This window comes from Amphiura filiformis, chromosome 10 (genome assembly GCF_039555335.1).
Source record: "Amphiura filiformis chromosome 10, Afil_fr2py, whole genome shotgun sequence".
In the NCBI taxonomy this organism is placed as follows: Eukaryota; Metazoa; Echinodermata; class Ophiuroidea; order Amphilepidida; family Amphiuridae; genus Amphiura; species Amphiura filiformis.
Genome location: NC_092637.1, coordinates 58,994,742 through 59,004,573, shown reverse-complemented (window position 1 = coordinate 59,004,573; position 9,832 = coordinate 58,994,742). Strand labels below are relative to the sequence as shown.

At 36.8% G+C, this 9,832-nt stretch overlaps 1 long non-coding RNA gene across 1 annotated transcript in view; it reads left to right on the top strand.

Moving 5' to 3' along the window:
• The first annotated feature begins 9,231 nt into the window (after positions 1 to 9,231).
• The window catches only part of LOC140162330 (uncharacterized), a 1,677-nt gene continuing 1,076 nt past the window's right edge, over positions 9,232 to 9,832 (top strand). The window contains exon 1 of the long non-coding RNA XR_011860237.1: positions 9,232 to 9,282. This is a non-coding gene — a long non-coding RNA (uncharacterized lncRNA). The remainder of the gene's footprint in view (positions 9,283 to 9,832) is intronic.

Below are 9,832 nucleotides of genomic sequence, written 5' to 3'. Positions count from 1 at the left end.
TTGTTGGATGCAAATCTTTCTTTTTATTGGTTAGATGTAAATGTAATGCAACGGTCCGATAATTGCTGTACTTAATAGGACCAACATATATAATACGCAGTACTATAAGCTTTTTTAAAGAATGGCGCACATAATAGAAGGGTGCTGTTCAGTTTGGATAAAGTCTTTTGAATTTCTCCTGGTTTTTTAGGAAATATAAAAGGCTTTACCCAAACAGAACAGCGCCCTTTTATTATGTCCGTCAATCTTTAAAATGGCTTCTTGAGAGATGCTCAAACAGGACAAAAGATTAAGGGAAGGGGTATTAACGTTTGGACAGTATTTATTGTGGGACATTAGAGCACATCAGACATATCGAATTGCATTCTGAATACGAAGAATGTCCTTCTGATATCAAATAATATTGATTTTTTGAAATTCGCAATGTAATACACATTTTATGGCAAATCATTTAAAATTGATATTTTGATATTTAACAGTACTTGAAGTAAACTTTATAAATCTGATGATTTATACTTAAAGTGTATGTAGGTGGGATGAAAAGCCGACGATCAATTGAAAATTTTGACCTTTCGTATTGAAGATATGGATTTTTTCCCCAAAACACCAACAAAAAAATAGGTCTTTTTGGGAAAAAATCCATATCTTCAATATAAAAAGGTCAAAATTTTCAATTGATCGTCGGCTTTTCCTCCCAGCTACATACACTTTAAAATATATCATTAGATTTATAAAATTTATTTCGATGACTGTTATATATCAAAATTTTGAAAAATATCAAATTTTAATAATTTGTCATAAAATTTGTATTATATCGTGAATTTCAAAAATGAAAATTATTTGATATCAGAAAGACATGCTTCGTATTCAGAATGCAATTCGATACGTCTGAGGTGCTCTCATGTCCCATAAAAAATACTGTCGAAACGCCATAAACGCTCATTCTAGATCCCTTAAATGAAAACACGTAATCAGTCAATGAGTGAATGATTGGTTGAGTTAGAGCAAACCTTTCTAAAATTATTTGATAAAATTATTTCATTTGTGTGAAACGTTTACTAACAATTAAAATACGATTCTCTTTCCTCCCTTTTAGTTCAGTGTGGCTCAATCTGCCTTTCATCGTTACCATAAAATTCATTTTGGCTTTTACTGGGCTCGTGATATACACGTATTACTATGACGGTGGTAAGTGTATTATATGTATTATATTTCTGGTACTTTTTGAAATGTGGTGGGCGATTTAAAATGCACGTGGCCTGAATTAAAATACGATGCGCACGCACACTGCAGGGCAAAGAACACTGGAAATTGCCTTGATTCGCGCGCATTCTGCCGGGCAATGACGTCACATGTGTTACGAGTCGTACTTGACTCAAGGCCAAAATCACCTTTTACCCGAACTCACACGAATGCACAACACAAATACACTGTTTGTTTAAGCTAACAAAATCTAAGTCTTTAATTGAAAGCAAGTTTTGTTTGGTACAATATAATGACAACAAATGCACATACACTAATCAAATATAATCACTCTTTATCTATTTTGTACTTAGCCAGCATTCTTCTTCTTGGCGATCATAAAGTTCTTGCAATGTTCTGGACGACTGATGTAATATATCCTTATTCACTTGTCCTGCGTAAATCAGCGAAGTCCTTTGTACACTTGCATTGATAAATATCCTTTCGAATAAAATCCTCACACAAAACTCTTATCTCCTTGCGCCGTTCTCCAAACGCCTTAATCCTTGCGCTGCTTTCTTCAAACTTGGTGCTATTTCCACCTTTCACACAATATCTTCAGGAAGCAGGACTGCGATGCAGTTGTCCCCACTTATATTGACAGTTGCGTTGAATCAAAACACCAGACTTCAGCAAGTCGACAGAAGAATATATATTCCTTTCTTGGAAGAATAACGTTCTTTGACGTATTCTAGATCTTTTCCGACAACACTGGTAGATTGTAGTACTTTGACTACATAAAATATTTCTGGTTTGCAATTTCCTTTCTTTGAAGGAATTGGACTGTAAGCATATTAGCTAGCTAGCCCAGATCAACACTATCAACTGTGTAGAAATATGTTTACCTTTTCTTATATATCAGGCCCTGGGAAATCCCCAGTATTAATACACATGATGAGAACTTGGAAATTCCAAAGCCTTAATTATAACATTAACCTTTCTCATTACATCACTTCCTGAGGGGAAATCCCATTACATCACTTTCATTTTACAACCTCAGGGGGTTTCCAAATATTCAAAATTTAGAAATGATTCAATTTGTTTTTGATCAAGTTGATCCAAGAAAGGGGAATCCCTAAAATGTCTCATAAAATAGATTTTAATTGTAAACAAAGATAATCAAATTAAATTACTCAGGGCACATCACACCCTCCCCCTTAAAAGAAGAAAGTTTGAATGTAATGAAAACTTTCTTAATTGTTTTCTTCTTTTACATCATAATATTAACTTTGAGTGCTTAACTCAACATACACAGTGACTACTTGTCACACAAGTTCCTTTTTAAAGGAATTTTTGTTTGTCAGTTTTTATGCAATTCTGGACAAGGCATCAGCCATTACATTGTCTTTTCCTTAATATGTTTGATGTCCAGATTGTCCTCTTGCAAGGTCAAACTCCACCTCACCAGTCTTTGATTTTTGTTCTTCATCCTGTTGATGAAGGTGAGGGGATTGTGATCTGTCAAAACAAGCACAGGGTATACTGTGGTACCCAAATACACATCAGACAATGTAGCAATGCTAATAGCAATGCCAGACACTCCTTCTCAATTGTGGAGTAATTTCTCTGGTGCTTGTTGAATTTCCTTGAAAAGTAACAAATGGGGTGATCTATTTGATCTTCACCCTCTTGCATCACAACACCTCCACAGCCTATGTCACTGGCATCAACAGTCAACTTGAACTGCCTCTGAAAATCAGGTGCAGTAAGGACTGGTGAACTCACGAGTATTGATTTGACTTTGTGAAAAGCATTTTCACACTGTTCTGACCAAATGAATTTTGCATCTTTCTTCAACAAATCAGTCAAAGGACTTGCTATCTCTGAAAAGTTTGGACAGAACTTTCTATAATAGCCAACCATTCCTAGAAATCTCATGAGTGCCTTCTTGTTTACAGGTTTAAAGTGGGTTTTAATGTCAGCGTGGACACATTTTTTGAACTCTTCTATAAGAACCAATTGCTTAAGTTGGCCGAAATCATCTTTGACATCTTTTGAACCAAGCCACCTGTCAAACATTTGTTCTTTTACTCTAGCAAATTCTACATGGGTTTGATCTGCTTGCTTTCTTGAATCTCTGAACTTTTGTCTGTATGCTTCAGGCACCAGTTTATAGGCCTTAAGGACTGCTTGTTTGACTTCTTCATAATTATAACACTTCTCTATTGGTAGAGCTGAGTAAGATTCCCTGGCCTTCCCCACAAAACTACTTTGTAACAGTAGGGTCCAATGCTCTGGAGGCCATTTCAAATTTGTAGCTACCTTTTCAAAATGTTGGAAATACTCGTCAACATCTTTCTCTTTGAATTTAGGCACAAGCTTTACATACTTTGTAACATCAAACCCTGACTTTGAGGAGAAACTTGATGAGTATTTGTCACCTAGCTTTACCAACTTCTCTTGTTCAAACTTGTACTTTTCCTCAATTTCCCTTTCTTTCAAATGTGCTTCCAAATTGAGCTTTGCTTGCCTGTCCTTTTCTTCCATTTCTAACTTTTGTTTTTCAAGTTCCAATTTTGCTATCTTTTCCTTTTCTTCTGTTTCAAATTTTTGGTGCTCAAGCGCCATCTTTTCTTGGCGTGCTTTGTCTTCCATTTCTAGTTTTTGTTTCTCCATATCTAATCTTTCTTGTGTTTTTTTTAGTTTGCATATCTAGCTTTTGCATGTGCAACTGCAATAGCATTTTCATTTTTTCCATTTCCACCTGAACTTCTAGTTCTTTCAACTTTACTGCATCCCCGATTTCAGTTTTGACCTCTTTTCTCTTGTCCAAAATGGATTCTTCAAAATACTCTTCATCAACCAAAACATCAATTAAGGCATTTTTGATTATTTGTTTTCTGTTGGCTTGCTTTACATCCAATTCATAGTATTTTGCAAATGCTAATAAATCAGGTTTCTTCAACTTATCAAACTTCTCCCAATCTATAGTTTCAAGAAACTCTTCTGCTTTAAACTCTGCCATACTGTACTCTCACTTTCAAGACTCAGTATATTATTAATGTCAACTTTTTTACAGTGTATTTCCCGGACGAGGAGCCCCAATTTTGTTACGAGTCGTACTTGACTCAAGGCCAAAATCAACTTTTACCCGAACTCACACGAATGCACAACACAAATACACTGTTTGTTTAAGCTAACAAAATCTAAGTCTTTAATTGAAAGCAAGTTTTGTTTGGTACAATATAATGACAACAAATGCACATTATACACTAATCAAATATAATCACTCTTTATCTATTTTGTACTTAGCCAGCATTCTTCTTCTTGGCGATCATAAAGTTCTTGCAATGTTCTGGACGACTGATGTAATATATCCTTATTCACTTGTCCTGCGTAAATCAGCGAAGTCCTTTGTACACTTGCATTGATAAATATCCTTTCGAATAAAATCCTCACACAAAACTCTTATCTCCTTGCGCCGTTCTCCAAACGCCTTAATCCTTGCGCTGCTTTCTTCAAACTTGGTGCTATTTCCACCTTTCACACAATATCTTCAGGAAGCAGGACTGCGATGCAGTTGTCCCCACTTATATTGACAGTTGCGTTGAATCAAAACACCAGATTTCAGCAAGTCGACAGAAGAATATATATTCCTTTCTTGGAAGAATAACGTTCTTTGACGTATTCTAGATCTTCTCCGACAACACTGGTAAATAGTAGTACTTTGACTACATAAAATATTTCTGGTTTGCAATTTCCTTTCTTTGAAGGAACAGGACTGTAAGCATATTAGCTAGCTAGCCCAGATCAACACTATCAACTGTGTAGAAATATGTTTACCTTTTCTTATATATCAGGCCCTGGGAAATCCCCAGTATTAATACACATGTTGAGAACTTGGAAATTCCCAAGCCTTAATTATAACATTAACCTTTCTCATTACATCACTTCCTGAGGGGAAATCCCATTACATCACTTTCATTTTACAACCTCAGGGGGTTTCCAAATATTCCAAATTTAGAAATGATTCAATTTGTTTTTGATCAAGTTGATGCAAGAAAGGGGAATCCCTAAAATGTCTCATAAAATAGATTTTAATTGTAAACAAAGATAATCAAATTAAATTACTCAGGGCACATCACACATGTCAAGTGGTCTATACTTATCATCATTACGTTTAGAGATGCAATACAAAATAATATGTATAAAGTACGGTAATTCCAGACATTATGGACTTCGAGGGCCAGTCATAAAAAACAACGATGGTCAACCTACTGATCAGTGGACTTCGGGTATATATATAAATGCGCTTTTATAAATGCCCACGTGACATCTACAAGTCGCCATACCGTGTTCAACGATGTAAGGTACCCGGATGTGCACAAATTCCACACGCAAAAGTATAGGCGAAAATGACAGGTTACAAGGAAAATTGGTTTTGCAAAATAGTGGCATTGATTGCAAAGGGCAAAATAATTTGACCCGAAACATAAACTCTTTATTTGGATTTTCCATTACGGAAAAAAAATTGACGGAAAAGCTAGATATAGCTGATTTAAAAAGTTATATTTCATTATTTCCGTGCTAAATGGGCGTGGCAATTGGCCATATTGATGACGAAATGTGATTCTTACTGGCATTAAGGTCAGAACTGGGTAGCTGCCGATGATGTTATTTGATAATGTTTGCACGTAGGGAACTTAGGGGGCTGTCATTTTCTTCGGTTGGAAGGGGTCATGGATTTATTTATTTGGGAGTCAAGATAAGTATCCCCCCCCCCGTAGTGCCGCCAATGAACATAACTCTGACCCTAATTTTAACTCTAATTATAACGTAAATTGAGGAAACTATAACTTTAGCCCTTTTCGGTATAATGACCCTCTCAAGCTAGATGTCCCCGCCCGACCTCCTCAACTCTAACTTACTCATTCGCTCGCAAATGGACAAAAAACAAATTCAAAATGTGTTTTTAAGCACCTTTTTGTGTGCTAAATCGGTAATCTGTACACCCTTTGTCACCCTTTGACGTACAATATAGAGTATAAACACGTAGATGACTGTACATGATCTAATCATCCCGGCTGGAAGATGTTGAGGAAGACTCGTATACTATACATCACGCTCATACGTTATATGACAATTTGACGTACAATCACGTATGTGATGCATGGTTTGAGGTTTATTCAGCTAGTAAGTTAGATCTCGTCATACACATTATTGTCATGGTATTATATTGTAATTGTATACGTCAATTTTGTTCAGTTTGATTCAACCGGCTTATAAAGTTTTACTTTACACGGAAGGGAAAGTTAGCAAAAACAATTAATTTATGAGTGTAAAAGGGGAGGGGTGGTTTTGGGGGAAGGGGGGGACAAATAATATTTATAAAATTATAAGTAAGGCGAGAAAGATAGAAACCCTGTTCTACGGGCGAACGGACCTTTCAAGTAGGGTCGGTCGGTCGGTTGGTATTTAAAAAAAAAAAAAATTTAATAACCCAAAAAATCACAAAAATCTGTAAATAAATTTCAATTTGAGAAAATACAAAAAAAAATGGTCCTGAAATTTCCGAAATTTGGGGTCGGCATTCATTTGTACAGGAAAAATTTGTTTCCCAATTTGTTCAAAATAGAACAGGGTTTTCGTTTTTCGTCGCATAAATAAATAAATAAATAAATAAATAAATAAATAAATAAATAAATAAATAAATAAAAATAAATAAATAAACATTAGTTATGTTTGTACATGGGGGGTGCTGTGAAATAATCGTGATCCTTTGATATCCATGATTTATCCTTGGAAATTTATAGCATCGAACCTCCAGCCAATGTTCCTTACCAGTGCTAGCCACGAAACAAGGTCACAACTGTAGCCACTCCTTCAATGGTCGCCATTTCAGTGATTGACAGTGATGTAATGCAAATATGTCGCTGGCCATCTGGTCACGTGCGCATTTATAAAAGCGCATTTATATATACAACCGAAGTCTACTGCTGATTGATTTTCATTTCACACCCCCTGTGTGGACGATTAAGATCATGTCTTCCATAGGGGTGTATGGATTTCAATTGGAATAGCCCAATGCCTAGTGTTTTAGTGTGTGTTTAATTTTGCATTCCTTGTAGCATTAATAAATTCGCTTTAATAAACTTTGTGTCTTGTTCTTATTTTTTCGCTTCAAGATGACTCCAATTTACCAGCTAGTACGACAAAAGGTATGCTGCGATTATTTTATTATATCAAATCATCGTGAGGCTAATTCCAAAGTAACGGACATGACATCATGACATTTGTTTCCTCTTCAAGGAAATCATGCCAAAGACAGTTTCATGCAGGGGCGTAACCAGACCTGACCTTCCGGGGGGGCAAGATTGAAAAATTTCCCAATTTTTGACCAAAAGTTGTATTATTTATGTGCGCATCGCGAGCGGCTTGCCGCGAAGTTATAAACGGGTGGGGTCCAGGGGCCAGCCATAGGGCCCCTGGTGGGGTCCATGGGCAAAGCCCCGGCGGGGGTCAGGGGCCGGAGCCCCCTGAAGCTCATGGTTTTTGGCATATTAGAAGCTAAAAATCCAGTGTTCAGAGTACAAAACTTCACAATGAAAGTAGTATAGATCTTCTTCCCTCTTTCTTTCACTTTTCTCTTCTCCTTCCCCTTTTCTTCTCCCTTCCCCTTTTCCTTCCCTCTTTTTATTTTCTTCTTTCCCTTTCTCTTCTTCCTCTTTTTCCCCTTTTTCTCTTCCCTTTTTTCTTCCCTCTTTTCTCTCCTTCCCCCTTTTCCCTTCCCAATTTTTTGCTCTTCTTCCCAGTTTTTTTTGTGTCCGGGGGCAGCTTGCCCCCCCACACTGGTTACGCCACTGGTTTCATGGGAGCCAACCGTTGTTAATCCGTGATGAATCCACAGTCCAGTAGCGTATACGCGAACGCAGGGTTACGCAAGAGCAAAAGCGTATGTCTGGAACTTACACGTAAATATGCACTCTCTTATGTTGGAGGTAGCGGTTAAACATTAGGCCTATCGCTTTATTCTTTAGTTTTATTACTGATATTAACAGAGAAATCATCGATCTTCTTGTATTAAGATTGAGTGGCAATGACAAATGGACATTCCGAATAAAAGAATCATGTGAATTAGACATCTTTAGCGTTTTGTCGTTGTTGAAAGGGATTCAATCATGTTTCACCGTTGTTCATCACCGATTAACGCGTCTGCGTGGTTTACTTCGCTCGGGCAGCAAAAGCTGCCCTCGCGAAGTAAACCACGCAGACGACGCGGACGCATCGTTGATAATCGGTGATGAACAACGGTGAAACATGATTGAATCCCTAAGTAAATACTTGCAGAATGCCGCCTGTTTCTGAGTGAACTTTAACAATGTTATGTTAAACAGTTTTCAATGTTACTTTGTGGCCACCCAGATGATGGTTGGACCTGTATTCCACACATGAATGTGAATTTCAAATGGGATTATCAGAATAAGTGAGATTAAGGTCATGTCTTCCATAGGGAGTAAACGGAATAGCCTATTTGGTCAGTGACTCTTTTCGCTGATTGTTAAAATGATAACGCAAATGTCTTAACTCTTTGAAACCTCCGTAATAAACCTGAATACCCTTCTAAAAGCTGGCGCTTGTATTTCTGACATATAAGCAAAATGAGTTCTTTGTCATACAAAATTGTTGTTTTTTTTACCAAAAGGTTACTATGGAATTCTTACCGACGAAGAAACAAGAAGCCCTCCAAATTACACCAAATCCGACCAGGTGCGTATTGACATAAAAATAATGTCCATATCACTCTTAACAGCAGGGCCGCCGAAAGATGGCCATAGGTTGGGGGTACCGGTGAATAAAATGGCGTAGCCAGGTTTTCGTAACGGAGTGGGGGGATTTGTGGTACAAACTTTTCATGTACCTACAAAAACATGACCCGGGGGTTAACGCATGCAAAATGCTGAACAATGATTTTGGATTCACTAATTCAGGTGATATTATGTACATATTATAGATCCTGATTTATTACGTAAGTCAGCAGTTTGGGCACATTCCAGGATACCAGGGACTCTTTATAGCATGTATTTTTGCAAGTACATTAAGGTAAAAATCAAACATCTTTTCATGTTTTTATTCTAAATGAACAATACCGTGTTTGATCACATTATTCGGCGAGTGGAATGGAACAATACATCTTTCACCGAGTGATTATATTTCGACCATTACACGAATTTAAGACAGTTAATATTTGTTTTATATCACTCATGCATAAATTCTATTACTAAAATACTATTTAAGGTAGGAAATACATTTTTTCATCAACATAACACCATGTTTTGCCGTGATATACTTCACATTTTGGAGTCCACCCCATAACTAAATCGGCGAGTCAAGAGTCAGCGCACGGCTTGGCGCAGGCGCACTACGGCAGAGCACTATGATGGTATACAAATATTACATGCCTATGAGTGTGATAGTACAAAATATATCATGAGGTCAAATTTTGACTTTTCTATTTCACGAGGCGTAGCCGAGTGAAATAGATCAGTCAAAATTTGACCGAATGATATATTTTTACTATTACACGAATATTGGCATGTAATATTTGTTTTATATCATGATATCACATGGTTTCTTTTCATGTCATGTGAAG